General features: G+C 37.2%; 1 long non-coding RNA gene across 1 annotated transcript in view; it reads left to right on the top strand.

The window, feature by feature from the left end:
- The first annotated feature begins 2,172 nt into the window (after positions 1–2,172).
- LOC119543950 overlaps positions 2,173–19,746 on the top strand; it is a 60,061-nt gene continuing 42,487 nt past the window's right edge. Inside the window, exon 1 of the long non-coding RNA XR_005218710.1 lies at positions 2,173–2,287. This is a non-coding gene — a long non-coding RNA (uncharacterized LOC119543950). The remainder of the gene's footprint in view (positions 2,288–19,746) is intronic.

Genomic DNA, 19,746 nt, shown 5'->3' on the forward strand with positions numbered 1-19,746 from the left:
TGGAAAGGGTGGGAAAGGTCAGCGAGCTGCTGCCTGAACTGAATCCAGTCTGGAAGAAAGGACTTCAGTCTGGCATACCTCCCAGAAACCCACTAGGCAAAATTTTCCCTTGGGTTTTTTCAGATTATATACATCTTTGCTATAGAAAACCACACACAAAAGAAACCAGTCTGCCCCTTGCTCTCTGGCCGCAATGAGATTGTGTATAGACAATGGCCTCAGGAGCCCCTAACTTTGCCAGGGGAGCCCTGATCCTGAGGCTTAGTTCTGCCGAGAGCTGTTTCTACTGCCAAACCCAGCTGCGGACTTGCTCCCCTCCTAGGAACGTCTGGCAGTCATGGTTCTAGGGCATTCTGTGCCCACCGTGCCAAATTAACAAGGACAGAAAGGACAGGAGCAGGACTCTCTGGGTTTAGGATAAACAGAGGAAAGACTCTCAACTGCTGCTATTTCCATCACATGCAACTTTCCCTTATTAGCAGCAGTGAAATTATGAGAGGATAGATTTTCACCTGAGGACAAAATGGGAGAAATTTCCCTGGGGAAATTCTGCTCCAGTTTTTGACCAATAGGGATGTATGGTGTGGATTTAGATGGAAGTATAAAAGTAAATACCTAATGGGTTCAGAGACTATGCCTTTAACTGGTCATCATTAGCTTTGAAATCTGTATAATTTGATTTCTGAAAATTTCCAAATGTAAACTACAAACGGTTTTCTCCCTCTCTCCAGAAGAGTTCTTCTAGTCTTCAGAAGATGGATAATAGGTAGCCCATGGTGCAATACTTTAAAACAGGCAGAAGCCTTTGATCAAATGATAAAACTGAACATATGTTCATTCAATTCAACCATCATGTTCAGATTACACAGAAAAAAATTTGAAGATACACATCATATTAATGATCAGAAACTTTCCAGTTTGTAATTGATTGTTATTTGTTTTTCTTTAATCCAGGTGATCAAATGCTTGCAAACATGATTCAAAGGCCCATAAGGCCAAATACTCATGACCACTTTGTGATGATGAAAATGGAACCCTCCAGGGGTAATGATATAAACATCAAAAGAATTTCCAAATATTTTCCCTAAACCGAAATCCCCATTTTTCTTTTTAATTTATTTGGCTGGTCTCTTTATGCTTCAGTGAATTTATCAGCTCTTTCCCCATACAGAGTCCATCCATCCCTATAGCAACTCAGAAACTCAAGAAAGAAGGATTGTACCTTAGTTTAGCTCCTAACACCCTGGCATGCTGACATTTCTGCTGCTGATCACAGAAAGGCTCACGCTAACTAAGATCTGTGATGAATGCAGTCACTTTGAGATTCTTCTAAAATATGTTTTCTTATTTATACCGTGTTGGACAGAAGTCATTGTAATAGATGTCTTGTCTTTGATCTGTATGAATGAACACATTAAGTTTGACCTAGTTAGCAATACAAGAATTTACTTTTTTACTTTTGTTGCTCCATTAATTCCTAGGTATAAAAGGTAATATGAATATAGTATAAAGGCATCCTTCTGAAAGTCTTGGCAACTAAGCAGCTTGACCAGTATTTTTTTGCCTCCCAAAACTACCTCTTCATATAAGAATTTCATAGCATATCATAAAAGTCATGGGAAACTTTTGTTCTGCACACTGGCATAAGAGCCCCCATAAATTAAGTAAAAGAAAAGAGAGATGTGTTTCTAGAGCTGTGTGGTGAGACTAACATCCTAAAAAAATTTTTTATTGTAGCAGATGTGCTTCACCTGTCAAAATGATAAAATCTAGAAAGCTTTTACTTCCCCTGAAGAGCACAACGATTTGGCTTTCAGACATATCATGAAGAGTGTGTTCAACTACAGCACGGAAATAAATGTTAACCCAGTAAGTGCTAATATGTTGTTTGACGTACTGGCAGTGCTTTCCTTTTCTGGGGAAAACAGCTCCAAACACCCCCTTGCTCCATCTCTGTGGAACTCACACCCCTAAGGCTGAGCTGTAACAGTGTTTTAATAGTTGTCCAAGACTCCTTACTCTACAGTGGTGGTACTGGCTGGGGCAAAAAGGTCAGACAACTAACTGAGCAAAAGTCCTGGTCAGCTGACTGCAGTTGTAGGGTGGCAAATCCCACTAATGCTCCGTGTTACTTCTAGATGAGGGCAATGAGAATGACCATAGCAAAGAAGATAGGTCACTCCATGGACCACTAAGCAAGATTCATTCCTCTGAGGAATTCACCCTGCTGACCTGGCTGAGGATTCACTGGCTGTGAGGCCCAAGTAAAGCACCTCCTCGCCACCAGGTATATTCACAAGTGCTGATTCTAGGAAATTCCAGTTAGTAGGTTAACTAGGAGGCTGTTCAGAGTGAATAACCCAGAGTAGTGGGATAATGTGAGCCACATATGTCATTTAAAATTGTCTGGTAACCACATTAAAAAAGGAAAAGAAACAGGTGAAATTAATTTTAATAATAGATTTTATTTAACTCAGTAGACCTAAAATAATCTATAAATCTTATACAAATTTCACCAATTGTCCCACTAATGAACTTCTTCTTGTCCAAGATTTGGTTGAGTATCCTTTAATCTGGAACAGTTTCCAGTCTTTCTTTGACTTTCTTGACCTTGATGTTTCTGAAGAGTCCTGGCCAATTATTTTGTGTGTAACCCTTAATTTGGGTTTGTGTGATGTTTTCTGATGCTTAGATTGAAATTATGCATTTTGGGCCAAAATACTATGGAAGTGATGTCGTGTCCTTCTTTGTTCATCATATCAAAGCACATGATATTGATTTTTTCCTGTTGCTGGTGATTTTAACTTTAATCATTTGATTCATATTGTTCTGTCAGGTTTCTTTGCCACAAAGTTACGGTTTTTCCCTTTGTAATTAACAGCTACCTTGGAGAGATACTTTCAGACTGTGTAAGCAAATGGTTTATTTACTTTTGCCATTTAATTTTAGCATCCATTAATGATTGTTACTTGAAACACCTATTACTATTGTGTTTGTCCAAAGGTGATTTTCTATTTTCACCATTCCTTATATATTTATTAGTTGCTATTCTACTGTAAGGGGAAACTTTCTCTTTATTCTCATTTATTTATTCATTTCTTTATATAGACTGTTGAATTCTTATTTTATTCAATGGATTATAATTCATTACTATGATTATTTGTTTTGTTGCTCAGTTTGTCCTACGCTGGCCATTGGGAACCCCTTAAAGTTGGCTCCTGTTTCCTTTCAAGGTTCCCACATCCTTTTTTTTTAAATTATTATTATTCAGCTAAGACAGCTGAAGAGATTATTTATTATACATGTATTATATTCAGCCACAACTGAGAACAGAACTAGTCCAGAATGTCATAGGTCCAGGGCAAAAGACTGAAAGGGACTGTTTTGGTATGAGCAAGATGGGCCTCTCAGAGGTGTTCTCAGAGACTAGAGGGCATTGGAGGCTCTAGAGCCATTGAGAGAGAAGGTCTAGACTGTAGAATGCAGTCAGCAGCTTGTACCGGCACCCCCGGACTCTGACACTCCATATTCCTGCTCCAGTAGCCTCCATGGGTGCACACACTAGCAGTTACTTGGACCTCTGCATCATCTTTCTTCATTTGTGCTTCAGCCTGTGCATCTGCTTCTTCCTGCACTTGGCTTTCTTGGCACAGAGATTTCTAACAAGATGATGCCCTGGAATCAGCCACTCAAAAGGAACCCTAGATTTCTTCCCTCTGGGACCTGAGCCTGTTCTGGTCTGGGAAAACCTGATCTGGATAACCAAGGAAACCATGCCTAGACAACAGAAAATTACAACCTACACTAAGAAAAACAAAGTTACGGCCCAGTCAAAGGAACAAACGTACACTTCAACTGAGATACAGGAATTTAAACAACTAATGCTAAATCAATTCAAAAAGTTTAGAGAAGATATTGCAAAAGAGATAGAGGCTGTAAAGGAAGCACTGGACATGTATACAGCAGAAATCAAAAGTTCAAAAAACCTGCTAGTAGAATCTATGGAAATGAAAGGCACAACACAAGAGATGAAAGACACAATGGAAACATACAACAGCAGATCTCAAGAGGCAGAAGAAAACACTCAGGAACTGGAGAACAAAACACCTGAAAGCCTACACGCAAAGGAGCAGATGGAGAAAAGAATGAAAAAATATGAGCAACGTCTCCGGGAAATCAAGGATGAAACAAAGTACAATAACGTATGTATCATTGGTGTCCCAGAAGGAGAAGAGAAGAGAAAGGGGGCAGAAGCAATAATAGAGGAAATAATTAATGAAAATTTCCCATGTCTTATGAAAGACATAAAATTACGGATCCAAGAAGCGCAGCATACTCCAAACAGAAGAGATATGAAGAGGCCTATGCCAAGACACTTAATAATCAGATTATCAAATGTCAAAGACAAAGAGAGAATCCTGAAAGCAGCAAGAGAAAAGCAATCCATTACATACAAAGGAAGCTTAATAAGACTTTGTGCGGATCTCTCAGCAGAAACCATGGAGGCAAGAAGGAAGTGGTGTGATATATTTAAGATACTGAAAGAGAAAAACCACCAACCAAGAATCCTGTATCCAGCAAAGCTGTCCTTCAAATATGAGGGAGAGCTCAAAATATTTTCTGACAAACAGACAATGAGAGACTTTCTGAACAAGACACCTGTCCTACAGGAAATACTAAGGGGAGCACTACAGGATGATAGAAGACAGGAGTGTGTGGTTTGGAACACAATTTTGGGAGATGGTAGCACAACAATGTAAGTACACTGAACAAAGGTAACTATGAATACGGTTGAGAGAGGAAGATGGGGAGCATGTGAGACACCACAAGAAAGGAGGAAAGATAACGACTGGGACTGTGTAACTTGGTGAAATCTAGAGTATTCAACAATTGTGATAAAATGTACAAATATGTTCTTTTACAAGGGAGAGCAAGCAAATGTCAACCTTGCAAGGTGTTAAAAATGGGGAGGCATTGGGGGAGGGATGCAATCAGCATAAACTAGAGACTGTAACTAATAGAATCATTGTATTATGCTTCCTTTAATGTAACAAAGGTGATATACCAAGGTGAATGCAGATAAGAGGGGGGGATAAGGGAGGCATGTTAGACACTTGACATTGGTGATATGTCTGATTCTTTATTCTACTTTGATTTAAGGTTATTTTTCCTTTTGCTGCTTCCTAGCTGTCATTTTTTTGTTTCCTCTTTCTTTTGCCTCTCTACCTTCTTTGACTCTCCCTCCTGCCTTGTGGAAGAAATGTAGATGCTCTTGCTTAGTATGAGCAGAATGTTCAATTAGGATGAACTTAAATGTTTGGAAATGAACAGGGGTGTTGGTAGCAAGATGTGAGAATAACTAACAGCGCCGAATGGTGTGTGAATGAGGTAGAAAGGGGAAGCTCAGCGTCATATATGTCACCAGAAGGAAAGTTGGAGGTCAAAAGATGGAAATGTATAAAACTGAATCCTATGGTGGGCAATGTCCATGATCAACTGTACAAATACTAGAAATCACTTCATGAACCAGAACAAATGTATGACAATACAATTAGAAGTTAATAATAGAGGGGCATATAGGGAAGAACTATATACCTATTACAAACTATATACTACAGTTAGTAGTATTTCAACATTTTTTCATAAACAGTAACAAACGTACTATATCAATACTAGGAGTCAACAATTGAGGGGGGTTGGTTAGGGATAGGGGAGGTTTAGAGTTTCCTTTTCTTTTTTTCTTTTTTCATCTTTCACTTTATTTCTTGTCTGGAGTAATGAAAAGTTTCTAAAAATTGAACAAAAATTAAGTGTGATGGATACACAGCTGTATGAGGGTACCCAGGGGCAAGTGATTGTACACTTTGGATCTTTGGATAATTGTATGGTATCTGAACAATCTCAATAAAAATGAAAAAAAAAAAATGGATAGGGCAACCCAGAACCCATGAATCTTGAAGACGATTGTATAAAAATGTAGCTTATGGGGGTGACAATGTGATTGGGAAAGCCATATGGACCACACTCCCCTTTGTCCAGTGTATGGATGAATGAGTAGAAAAATGGGGGCAAAAAAAAAAAAAAAAAGCACCCATTGTTCTTTTTTACTTTAATTGTTCTTTTTCAATTTAGTTTTTATTCTTATTACTTTTGTGTGTGTGGTAATGAAAATGTTCAAAAATTAATTTTGGTGATGAATGCACAACTATATAATGGTACTGTGAACAGCTGAATGTACGCTTGGTATGACTGCATGGTATGTGAATATATCTCGATAAAAATGAATAAAAAAAATGGATAGGGAAAAAAAAAAAAAAAAAAAAAAAAGGAACCCTAGTTCCTTTTAGTGGAGAATGGCATTTAGAAGTTAACATTTGAGCATCAGGTGTGCTCATTGCCATGAGATATTACTTTTCACAGGCCATCTCTTTGAACAGGTAGGTAATATATGTATGTATAAACATACACACATATTTACATCTCTCTTTACTTCTATATGTATTTATGTAAGTTGAAAACTATGATTTCACAGTGATACCTTCAATTCCAGCCACAGATTTGTCCCTTTCTGAATCTATAGCTCCCTTCTACAACAGTGAGAAACTTGGTTCTTCTTATTATTAAGATATTACTTATTTGATCCATCCCCCTGCATTTAATCAATCTCCCATAAGCCATCACCATCCCCTTCCTTGCGTGGATGCTCTCCTCACTGCACTTGGCAGTGATATGCTGTGTCACAGTTGTCTTGTGAACAGGGCACCTCCCTCGTCATGCTTAGACTCTGACATTTTGAGCCTGACCACTTCCTCTCCCTTTCCTGACACCCATAGCCATATGGAGGAGAGTGGATAACTAAACATAATCAAGGTTTAGTTAGAGAAGAAGGGGAAAGTGGATTTTGGATAAGCAGCCAACAGTACCTGCTACAGTATCTGTTGCAATTTTAGTGTCAGTAATCTGAATTTCCTTTGAGCAATCATGCATCTTTTCAAACCATCCTTATAGTTTGCATGAGACCAGACCCACCCTTGGCTGCTGTGAGGACAGGTTAACCATATTGCAAGCCCTTGGCTATAGGGTTGGTTCAAGAATGGGCAAATGATCCCGGTCCAGTCAATGAGGACTTGCATGAAGTTGCTAAAAGGATTATATAGAAATTGAATCTCTTTCCACTAGTAGTGCTAAGCCTGGAGCTGCCGAGAGTCTTGCCACCACAAAAGGCGGGCCTATCTGAAAATGAAGCCAACTAAAGGAAAAGCAGATCTGTGACTTGGAGAGAGAGACTGATTCCATACATCATTGTTTAAGTATCTTGATCGAGCCACGTCTGAAGCCAGATATACTCCTGGACTTATAAGTTTTTGCTTATCCAATTTGAGATGGGTTTCTGTTATGTGTAATCAAAATAGTTCAAACTGATACTGCAGGATCTTAGCAGGCTTGTATATTCTCCCAACAGTTGGAGGAGGCTTAAGTACCACAATTCTTAGCCTAATATAGTGGGATGAGGCAAAGGCAGTAATGCTGGACTTCAAGGGAGAACTGCATGGAAAAATTAAATGGTCAGTGATGGTTTAAAAAAAAAAAAAAACCTCTCCATGGACACTAATATATTTTTAATTCCATGCCTCGCTTATTTAACCAGTCTATTTATTTTCCACATCAGAAAAAATGATGACCACAATACTGAAACTTTCAAATCACTCCTCCCAAAGATCAGGCAAGGACTTACAAGCAGCTTCAATTCCTCAACAAGAGATGCAGTTAAGTGTATTCTTTATCTTATTTTCCTAGACTGTACTTCTATTCCTCCTCCATCCTGCAGTCAATAACAAGTGCCGCTATTATCGCAATAAAACTGAATTTTTAAAAAAAGTGGCGCTATTAGACACTTGAATATATGGCAGATATTTCTGAAAAACAAACTCACTAAAGAAAGAAACTTTGAAGGCCACATCTGGACATTTCAGGAAAGTGGTTCCAAAAGGAAGCCAGAAGCCTCAAATGGACAAAATGGGTTTTTCAGTCCAAAGACAATGATTTGGTTTTCTGGGTTCATTTTAGTCATCCATTTGGCATGGGATTGAGGTCACTCTCCCAGTCGTGCAGTGCAGCATCTTGCCTGGAATTAGCAAAGACAAGCCAGACAAAGATGCTGAGTCGAAAGAAATCTGGCAACTGCGACGAGAGAAGTGTGACATGAAGCAGCTTTTCTCACAGCTGCACATCTTACATTGGCTCTTTAAACTTGGAATGTTAGGAGCTTTCTTTTCTTTTCTTTTTTTAGATGACAGATTTCTCTTTTCTTTTGTCTCTGTCTTTTCTGCCCGTATACTCTGTGTGAGCCCCACCCTCGGTTTGAGGCTGGGCCGGGGAGACCCGGGCAGCCGTGTGCTGGGCCATAGTTGCTACCAAGCTGCTACTCAGTTCCCAGCGGAAAAGACTTGACAGCTATAATCCTATAATCTTTTCTTCAAACAATGACTCCATTTCACTTGAAGTCATTAAAATGAATGGCTTTTGTCATTTGGAATCTGAGCACATATGGATGAATTTTTAGTTTAACAAAAAAAAAACAACAAACCATAAACATGGCAACAGTGTTCCCTGCTTTGAGGACAAACATGATTTCATCACATTAAACACATGTTGGAAGGCTCTGCTCATTCCAATTTCCTCATCCTGCTAAAGCTGACAAAGACAGCAGAGCTACCTTCTGCATCACACTAATCAGATAAAGAAGGTATTACGGAAGCTGGGAGGAGTTCTGACCACATAGCATTCTAAAGAACTGACAGACGGAAAGCCAATAAGCTTCAGTTTATGACTACCTAAGATCACTAGAAATTTATTTTTAACTATCATAAAAAGGATAGCTTTAACAAATAAATTTAGATTTTTAAAATAAAAAAAAATCTGTCCAAACTTGGTTCTGTAGACTATAAACTGAATAGCTCAAAACCCAGGGGACCTCACTCAACGTTTTGCTTCAATTTCACACAGAGTAACCTGTTTTAAGAATAAATTGGCTTTGACATCCCAATGAGATCTTTGATCTCTTAGAAAGAAGAAAAAGTTACTCAGTTCTTTTTCTCCATTAGTTATATAATGAGTCACCCACCCTCATGGACTCTACTTCCTAAATGATTGTGGAATTTGTTTGCTTCTCTGCATCCCCATTTCTGTCATTTCTCACCTGGATTACCGAAAAAGTCTCAACTAATTCCCTTGTCCCAATCCTCTACCTTACGGCAGGAATGATCTTTCTAGGTCAAGAATGGAAGTGTCTTTCCTTGGCTTAAGTTTTATCAGTGGCTCCTCATTGCATCCACTGGATTACAGAGCACATACACCTTTTATATAATCACTCCTGCTTCAACTCTTTCATGTTCCCCACTTAGTGCTCCAAGATGCTGAACTACCTGAGGGTCTCTTACTCTATCATTTGAGTCTTGCATGTGCTGCTCCCTCTGAACAGAACCCACTCTGTCACTTTGTAGCTGGGTAAATAACTGTGGTCCTGGAATTTCAAAACTTGGCTCAGATATTAATGGCATGTCTTTTTCCTGACTTCCCATTTGTGCCCTATGTTTACTGCATCGTAAGACTAGTCACATTATATTATTATTAGCTTTTTACTTGTCTGTGTTCCCCAAGAGCCTGGAAAGCTATGAAATAAAATGTCTTTCATATTTATATTCTGTGCCTTTTGTTTCTTCCTTTTCTTTTTATGTGTTATTTTAAAATTTTTATTCTAGTAACATATATACAACGTAAAATTTCCCCTTTTAACATTCACATATTAACGTTCACATATATAATTTAGCACTGTTAATTACACTCACAATGTTGTGCCACCATTACCACCATCCATTTCCAAACCTTTGCAATCATCCTAAATAGAAATTCTGTACAAATTAAGCATCAGCTACCCCATTTTCTACCCCAAATCTATCCCCTGGTAACCTGTATTCTAGATTCCAACTCTGTAAGTTTGCTTATTATAATTAGTTCATATCACTGAAATCATACAGTGCTTTGTCCTTTTGTGTCTGACTTATTTCACGCAGTCAAATGTCCTCAAGGTTGATCCATGTTGTCATATACATCAGGACTTCATTCCATTTTATGGCTGAATAATATTCCATCGTATGTATATATCACATTTTGTTTATCCATTCATCAGTTGATGGACACTTGGGCTGCTTCCATCCTTTAGCAATTATGAATAATGCTGCTTTGAACATTGGTGTGCAAATATCTGTTTGAGTCCCTGCTTTCAATTATTCTGGGTATATATGTATATATACCTACTAGCTGGATTGTCAGGTCATATGGCTGTTCTATACTTCGCTTCCTGAGGAACTGCCAAACTGTCTTCCATAGCGGCTGCACCATTTTACATTCCCACCAACAGTATATAAGTGTTCCTATTTCTCTACATCCTCTCCAACACTTGTAGTTTCCTGTTTTTTTTTAAAGCAGTTTTGTTGATATATATTCACACACCATACAATCTATCCAAAGTATACAATTTATGGCTCACACTATATTCATGGAGTTGTGTATTCATCACCACAATCAATTTTAGAACATTTTCATTACTTCAAAAAGAAAACCCCATATTTCTTATATCCCCTTATCATTGACACAGCATTGGTGTGGTACCTTTGTTACAACAAATTAAATAATATTAAAATATTGCTAATTATGGTCCATAGTTTGCATTAGGTATATGTGCCTGTTTGAATGTACTATGTCCCCCAGAAAAAGCCATATTCTTTGATGCAATCTTGTGGGGCAGACATAATAGTGGGGATTAAGTTGGAACATTTGGATTAGGTTGTTTGCATGGAGATGCGCCCCACCCAACTGTAGATGATAACTGATGGGATATTTCCATGGAGGCGTGGCCCCACCCATTCACAGTGGGCCTTGATCAGCGGAGCCATATAAATGTGCTGACTTAAAGAGATGGAACTGAGTGCAGCTGTGAGTGATGTTTTGAAGAGGAGCAAGCTTGCTAGAGAGGAACATCCTGGGAGAAAGCCATTTTGAAACCAGAACTTTGGAGCAGACGCCAGCCACATGCCTTCCCAGCTAACAGAGGTTTTCCGGATGCCATTGGCCATCCTCCAGTGAAGGTACCCGATTACTGTTGTGTTACCTTGGACACTTTATGGCCTTAAGACTGTAACTGTGTAGCCAAATAACCCCCCTTTTTATAAAAGCCAATCCATCTCTGGTGTTTTGCATTCTGCAGCATTAGCAAACTAGAACAGTGTATTTTTTCCCACATACCACCCTATTGCTAACACCTTGTAATAGTGATGTACATTTGTTCTAGTTCATGAAAGAACATTCTTATATTTGTACTATTAACCACAGTCCTCATCCACAAGGTTGACTATGATATAAAGTCCCATATTGTATCCTCTAGCTTTCCTCCTAGCTGATATCAAGTCCCATGTTTTATCCTCCAGCTTTTCCTTCTGCCAAACTGTCTTCCACAGTGGCTGACCCTTTTTACATTTCCACCAGCAGTGAATGAGTTTTCCTATTTTTCCACATCCTTCCAACACTTGCAGTTTTCTGCTTTTTTTTAACAGTGTAGTTTTCTGGGTTTTTTAAATAGTGACAATTCAAGTAGTGCGAAATGATATTTCATTGTGGTTTTCATTTGTATTTCCCTAATAGTGATGTTGAGCATCTTTTCATGTAATTTTTAGTTATTTGTATTTCCTCTTTCGAAAAATGTCTATTCAAGTCCTTTGCCCATTTTTAAATTGTGTTGTTTGTCTTTTTATTGTTGAGTTTTATTTCTTTATATATTCCGGATATTAAACCCTTATTGGATATATGATTTCCAGATATTTTCTCCCATTGAGTTGGCTGCCTTTTCACTTCCTTGACAAAATCCTTTGATGCACAAAAATATTTAATTTTGAGGAGGTACCATTTATCTATTTTTTCTTTCATTGCTTATGCTTTGGGTCTAAGAAATCATTGCCTACCGCAAGATCTTGAAGACACTCCTACATTTTCATCTATGAGTTTTATTTATGATACTGGCTCTTACATTTAGGTCTTTGATCCATTTTGAGTTAATTTTTGTATAAGGTGTGAGATGGGGATCCTCTTTCATGCTTTTGTATATGGATATCCAGTTCTCCTGGCACCATTTGTTGAAGAGACTGTTCAGTACCAGAGTGGACTTGGCAGCCTTGTCAAAAGTCAATTGACCATAGATGTGAGAGTCTATTTCTGAACTCTCAGTTCAATTCCATTAGTCAATATCTATCTTTATGCCAATGCAATGCTGTTTTGACCACTGTAGCTTTGTAATATGCTTTAAGGTCAGGAAGTGTGACTCCTCCAACTTTGTTCTGCTTTTTCAAGATGTTTTTGGCTGTTCAGTGCCCCTTACCCTTCCAAGTAAATTTGATGATTGTCTTTTCCATTTCTGCAAAATTCGTTATTGGGATTTTGATTGGGATTTCATAGGCTCAGTAAATCAATTTGAGTAGAATGGCATCTTAATGATATTTAGTCCTCCAATCCATGATCACGGATTGTCCTTCCATTTATTTTTAGGCCTTCTTTGATTTCTTTTAGCAATGTTTTCCAGTTTTCTGTGTCCAGGTCCTTTATTTTTGGTTAAATTTATTCCTAGATATTTGATTATTTTAGTTGCTATTTGTTCTAGTTTGCTAATGCTGCTGGAATACAAAACACCAGAAATGGATTGGCTTTTATAAAGGGGGTTTATTTGGTTACACAGTTACAGTCTTAAGGCCATAAAGTGTCCAAGGTAACACATCAGCAATTGGGTACCTTGGTGTCCAGAAAACCTCTGTTAGCTGGGAAGACATGTGGCTGGCGTCTGCTCCAAAGTTCTGGTTTCAAAATGGCTTTCTCCCAGGACGTTCCTCTCTAGGCCGCAGTTCCTCAAAAATGTCACTCTTAGTTGCGCTTGGGGCGTTTTTCCTCTCTCAGCTCCTCCGGAGCAAAAGTCTGCTTTCGATGGCTGTCTTCAAACTGTCTCATCATCTGCAGCTCTTCTCTCAGTTCCTGTGCATTCTTCAAAGTGTTGCTGTTGGCTGTAGCTCCTCTTCAAAATGTCGCTCACAGCAGCACTAAGTTTCCTCTGCCCGTCAGTTCATTTCTATGGCTCCACTGATCAAGTCCCACCCTAAATGGGTGAGGCCACGCCTCCATGGAAATATCTCATCAGAGTTATCACCTACAGTTGTGTGGGGCACATTTCAATGCAAATCTAATCAGCACCAAAATGTCTGCCCACAAGACTGCATCAAAGAATATGGCTTTTTCTGGGGGACATAATACATTCAAACCAGCACACTATTGTAAATGGAATTTTTTTCTTGATTGCTCATTACTAGCGTTTAGAAACACTACTCATTTCTGCCTGTTGTTCTTGTATCCTGCCCCTGTGCTGAACTTGTTTATTAACTCTAGTAGCTTTGTTGTAGATTTTTTGGGACTTTCTAAATACAGGGTCATGTCATCTACAAATTGTGAAAGTTTTACTTCTTCCTTTCTGATTTGCATGCCTTTTATTTCTTTTTCTTGTCTATTGCTCTAAATAGAATTTCTAGCACAATGTTGAATAACAGTGTAGACAGTGGACATCCTTGTCTTTCCCCATTGACTATGATGCTAGCTGTGGGTTTTTTCATGTATACCTTTTATCATGTTGAGGAAGTTTCCTTCTATTTCTGTCTTTCGATGTGGTTTTATAAAGAAAGGATGCTGGATTTTGTCAATTGCCTTTTCTGCATCAATTGAGATGATTATGTGGTTTTTCTTCAGTTTGTTGATGTGGCATATTACGTTAATGGATTGTATTATGTTGAACCTCCCTTGCATACCTCAGATAAACCCACTTGATTATAGAGTACAAGTCTTTTAATGTGCTGTTGGATTTGATTTAGAAGTATTTTGTTGAAAAATTTTCATCTATATTCATTAGAGAGATTAGTCTGTAGTTTTCTTTTCATGTAGTATCTTTATATTGGTTTGGTATTAGGATGATGTTGGCTTCATAGAATGAGTTAAGTAGTGTTCCCTCCTCTTCAATTTTTTGAATGAGTTTATGCAGTATTAATTCTTCTTGAATGATTGGTAGAATTCACCTGTGAAGCCATCTGATCCTGAACTTTTCTTTCTGAGAGGTTTTTGATGACTGATTCAATCTCTTGACTTGCAATTGGTCTACTGAGGTCTTCTATTTCTTCTAGAGTCAGTATAGGTTGGTTGTGTGTTTCTAGGAATTTGTTCATTTCATCTAGGTTGTCTAATTAGTTGGCATACAATTATTCATAGTATCCTCTTATGATCCTTTTATTTCTGTGGGGTCAGCAGTAATGGCCCCCCTCTCATTTCTGATTTTATTCTCTCTCTCTTTTTTTTTTTTTTTTTTTTTTGGTCCATCTAACTAAGGGGTTGTCAATTTTTGATCCTCTCAAAGAACCAACTTTTGGTTTTATTAATTCTCTCTATTGTTTTTTATTTTCATTTTCATTTATTTCTGCTCTAATTTTTGTTATTTTTTCCCTTCTGCTTACTTTGGGATTAGTTTTATGTTCTTTTTTCTAGCTCCTCCAGTTGTGCAGTTAGGTCTTTGATTTTAGCTTTTTCTTCCTTTTTAATGGAGGTGTTTAGGGCTATAAATTTCCCTCTCAGCACTGCCTTCATTACATCCCATAGGTTTTGAGATGTTGTGTTCTCAATTTCATTCATCTTGAGTTATTTACTGATTCCTCCTGCAATTTCTTCTTTAACCCACTGGTTGTTTAAGAGTGTGTTGTTTAACTTCCATATATTTGTGAATTTTCCACTTCTCCATGTGTTATTGCTTTCCAGCTTCACTCCATTATGGTCAGAGAAAGTGCTTTGTATAATTTCAATCTTTTTTAATTTATTGAAACATGTTTTGTGACTCAACACATGGCTTATCCTGGAGAATGATCCATGGGAACTTGAGAAGAATGTATATCCTTCTATTTTGGGGTGCAGTGTTCTGTATACGTCTGTCAGGTCTAGTTCATGTATCATATTATTTAAGTTCTCTGTTTCATTATTGATCTTCTGTCTCAATATTCTAAATATTGTTGAAAGTGGTGTATTGAAGTCTCCAACTATTATTGTAGAGGTATGTGATTTTCCCTTCAATTTTGTTAGTGTTTGCCTCATGTATTTTGGGGCACCCTGGTTAGGTTTGTAAATAGTTATTATTGTTTTTTCTTCCTAGTGGATTGCCCCTTTTATTAATATATGGTGTCCTTCTTTGTCTCTTGTAACACTTCTGACTTAATGTCTATTTTGTCCGCTATTGTTATAACTACCCCAGCTGTTTTTTTGCTTACTATTTACATAGAATATATTTTTTCTTTCTTTCATTTTAAATCTATTTGTGGCTTTGTCTAAAGTGAGTCTCTTGTAAACATCATATAGTTTGATCATGCTTTTCTAATCTTAGTCTTTTGATTAGGGAGTTTAATCCATTAACATTCAGTGTTATTACTGTAAAGGCAGTACTTACTTCCAACATTTTGTCCTTTGGTTTTTATATGTCATAACCTTTTATCTCTCTCTCTTTTCCTTTATTGCAACCTCCTTTTCTGTATAGTTTATTTTTCGTGATGTATCTGACTGATCCCTTTGTCATTTTTTTCTGTATATACTTTTACATACTTTCTTTGTGGTTACCCTGGGGTTTTCATTAAACAAACTACATCTATAAGCTACTAATTTGAAAAAATACCAACCTAGCTTCAATAGCATACACATTCTCTGCTCCCACCTCTCCCTGTTCCCCCTCTTTGTGTTGTTTTTGTCCCACATTACCTTTTAAAATTTCACATGTCCATTATTATCAAGAAATATTCAATTGTATTCTGACTCATAGGTATTAAAGAGGTTTGTGATGTACCGCAAAACAGAAGGATATGCATTCTTCTCAAAATGCTAATAAGTCTGCCCCAGAAGAATGCATTAAAGAACATGGCTTTTGTGGGGGACGCAATAGATTCAAACCAGCACAACTACACTTTGATATTGGATGAGGGAAAAGTTAATGAACCAATCAGCATCATCCTATTTTGGCAAGAATCTGAGCTCTGCATCTGGTTTGAACTTATTGGGGTAGTTAATAATTGTCATTTGACTCTTATTTGTCAAACTCCAGTCCCAGCAATAACTAGTTCTAGTTTACATCATATTTAATGAATAATAATACTAGCTAATAATACTGGCTAACTCTTATTATGTGCCAGTCACATAATTTTTATTTCTCCTCATGTAAATGAATGGTAGTTTTCAACTATAGCTGAGTTGGGACTGGTTGTGGATCAGCTAATCAGGAAGAGTTGATTAAAAAGAGAAATAAATATATACCTAAAAACATTTTGTTTCAACTTAAAACATAAATTTATATTATTCTGTCAATCTTTTGGTGTTTGCCAAGGCCTTTTCCTGTAATGTCATTCTGCTGAATGGAGTTATGTTTTTTTCTTTCATAAACCACCTCTGTAATTAATAGTCTATAATTTCTACATTTAGTTCTTAGAAAAGCAGCAGAGACTGAAATATACTTGAGAAACATCTTGATTTCAGGATCCTTCTAGAGTTTAAAGATTGTTCTCCCAATCTTTTAGACTCCTCTAATCCACACAATAATTATTTGCCTTTCCTGAGGTTTGTCAAAAGCATTCAACTTGATTTTTATAAGTTTTGCATGCATTTTCATCTCTTCAATTAAGTTAACTAATTACAATAACAATACAACCATCATAAACAGGTTTAGGAATAAACACAAAGACTTATTAAGCATTATAATTCAATTAGTGGGGACAGAATTGTGCAGGCATACTAAAGAGTAGATCACTAGTCTCAAGCAGTCAGTAATTCTACAGTTACTCCCAAGAACATTAGGAGGGCCAATTATTGGACCTTTATATGCCTTAGTTTCTTCATCTTCAAAATGGAGGAAATAATAGTCCCTACTGTCCAGGATTGCTATTGGGATCAAGTGAGACCATTTATGTAAGCTACTGACACATAGAAGGAGTGCAATAAAGAGTACTTTAAAGAAAAATAGCCAGTTAACTTCCCCCTTTGTTTACTATTGTAATTATTACAGAGCCACTTTTTTTTTTGGCCTGGACTGCCCTTCCCCATTGTGGTCCAGCTTATTCTTAACTCCCACTAATGATTTATTTGAATGTGTTAACCCATATTAATTCCTCCCTTCTAATAACTTACCATCCAAACCACACTCTTAGCAATTCAATTTAATAAATATCAAATTTTTACCATTTACAAGGCTGTAGTCAGAATTTTAAGAGATACAATGAAGAATAATGAAGACACAGAATCTGTCTTCAACAAATTTCCAATATAATTAGTGAAATAAAAAAATATACATAATTGGACTTCATTAAAATTAAGAATGTCTGTCAAAAGATGAAAAAAGGGTGGAAAAAAGTCAAGTCACAAACTGGGGAAAAGTTTTCTTTTATATATATATCTGACAGAATTTGTATCCAGAATATATAGAGTTCCTACAAATCATTTTGGCGAATAAAGACTTGAGTAGGCACTTCACAAAAGAGGATATGCCCAATAAAGTGTGTTTCATGTCATTAGGCATCATGGTAATTTAAATTAAAATCTTAATGAGCTACCTCTTCATATCCAACAGAATGCTATTTTTTTTTTTAATACATCATTCCAAGGTTTAATGAGGCCATGGGGCTATTGGAATAAATTGGTACGACCATTTGGGGAAACTGTTTGGCAATATCTACTACATATGAGCAAACAAATACCTATAACTCATCAATTCCATGTCAGGTATATTGTCAACAAAAAATGGGTAGATATATGCAAAAACATAAATACAAGAATGTTCATAGCAGCATCATTCATAAATATCTCCAAATTAGAAACCAAATATCCATCAGCAGAAAACTGGAGAAGTAAATTGTGATACATTCGTATAATAAAATACTATATAGAGTGAAAACTAACAATCTATTGCTACACACAGAAATGTGGATGGTTTTCACAAATGTAATATTGAGTGAATGAAGCCGAAAATGAAAGAATCCAAACCGTCTTCAATTTATATAAAGTATAAAAGTAGGCAAAAGTAAGCCATAGTGATAAAAGTCAGAATAATGGTTACTTTTGGAAGTAACAACAAAGAGGAGAATTAAAGGAAGCTGTGGGGTGCTAGTAATTTTCAATTTCTTGATCTTCTTAGTTGTTAAATAGGTGTGTTCAATTTGTAAAAAATCACCAGGCTATGCACTTATGATTTGTATTATGTTACATATCATTATGACTCTTTACTAAACAAAAGAAAACTTAGATCTTCAGGGAAAAATAAAAGATGAGCACAAGGCAAATGTGAGAAGTGCCATAAAATGATTATAAGTAAAATTCCGTAGGGTTAAACAGAGAGAAGAACATCAGGATGGAAGAAATCATGGAAGGTAGACTTTCTAGTTTGCTTGGAAGGAACAAGCGTGAGGTGGGAGAGGGCAAGAGAAGAGCATGTCCTCAGGCAGGGAATATTGAACACAAAGGTATAGTACGTGCCCAAAGAACAGTAAATATTCCAACATGGCTGGAGTATCAGATACAAGAAAGACAACATGAGAAAAATAGGAAAAATAGGTTATAATTCTGTTTTATAAGACCCTGAAAAATCAGGCTGATGAATATGCATTCTGTTCCCTAAGAAAGAGGGAGCTCTTGAAGATTTTTGAGCAGGGTTGATAGCAAAATAGAGCAATGGGCAGTAGGCAGGGAATGCAGGAGTAGAGGAACTTGGAGGCAGAGTGATCAGTTAGGAGTCTCTGTCAAGTGGTGTGAGCGGAGGGCTGGAGGACTTGAACTAGGTTGGAGGCATTAAGCGTGGAAAGGATAGTTTGAGTGCAGATGTCAACATAGAAAGACTTGATGAAACTTGAAAACCAGCTGGACATGAGAGCAACGGAGCTGGAGCATTCAAAGACAGACACAGGCAGGCTGAGCAGGAAGGAGGTTCGCGGTATATTCACTCTGAGAAAACTCTAAACCACTAAACCTTTTAAATCCTTATGTTCTGTCTCAAACTTTCTATTTTCTGACAGCAGAGTGCAGGTCATATTTTCTTTGATCCTCACCTCCTAAGTCAGTGCCTTGAATGTAAAGGTATTCATAAAAATATTTGATTTGGATCGTTGAAATAGCAGGGACAGCTTGTGACCCAGGCCTCCCCTCACTGCTTCCAGGTAGACCAGGAGTTTGACTCCGCTTTCAGTTTTTGCTTTGCCAAATTCAATAATGCTCTGGTCTCACAAACTAGTTGAGCAGGAAAGAATGTCCAAAGACAATCAAAGAGTCATCAAACGTCAAACATCCTTCTGTTTAATTCCAAGGGACATCTGGATATAAAACTCAAGGTTGAAGAGATCCAATCAGTCATCAAAAATCTTCCCACAAATAAATGCCCAGGGCCAGATGGCTTCACAGGGGAATTCTACCAAACTTTCCAGAAAGAACTGACACCAATCTTACTCAAACTCTTTCAAAACATTGAAGAAAATGGAACACTACCTAACTCATTTTATGAAGCTAACATCAATCTAATACCAAAACCAGGCAAAGATGCTACAAAAAAGGAAAACTACCGTCCAATCTCCCTAATGAATATAGATGCAAAAATCCTCA

This window comes from Choloepus didactylus, chromosome 9, assembly GCF_015220235.1.
Source record: "Choloepus didactylus isolate mChoDid1 chromosome 9, mChoDid1.pri, whole genome shotgun sequence".
In the NCBI taxonomy this organism is placed as follows: Eukaryota; Metazoa; Chordata; class Mammalia; order Pilosa; family Megalonychidae; genus Choloepus; species Choloepus didactylus.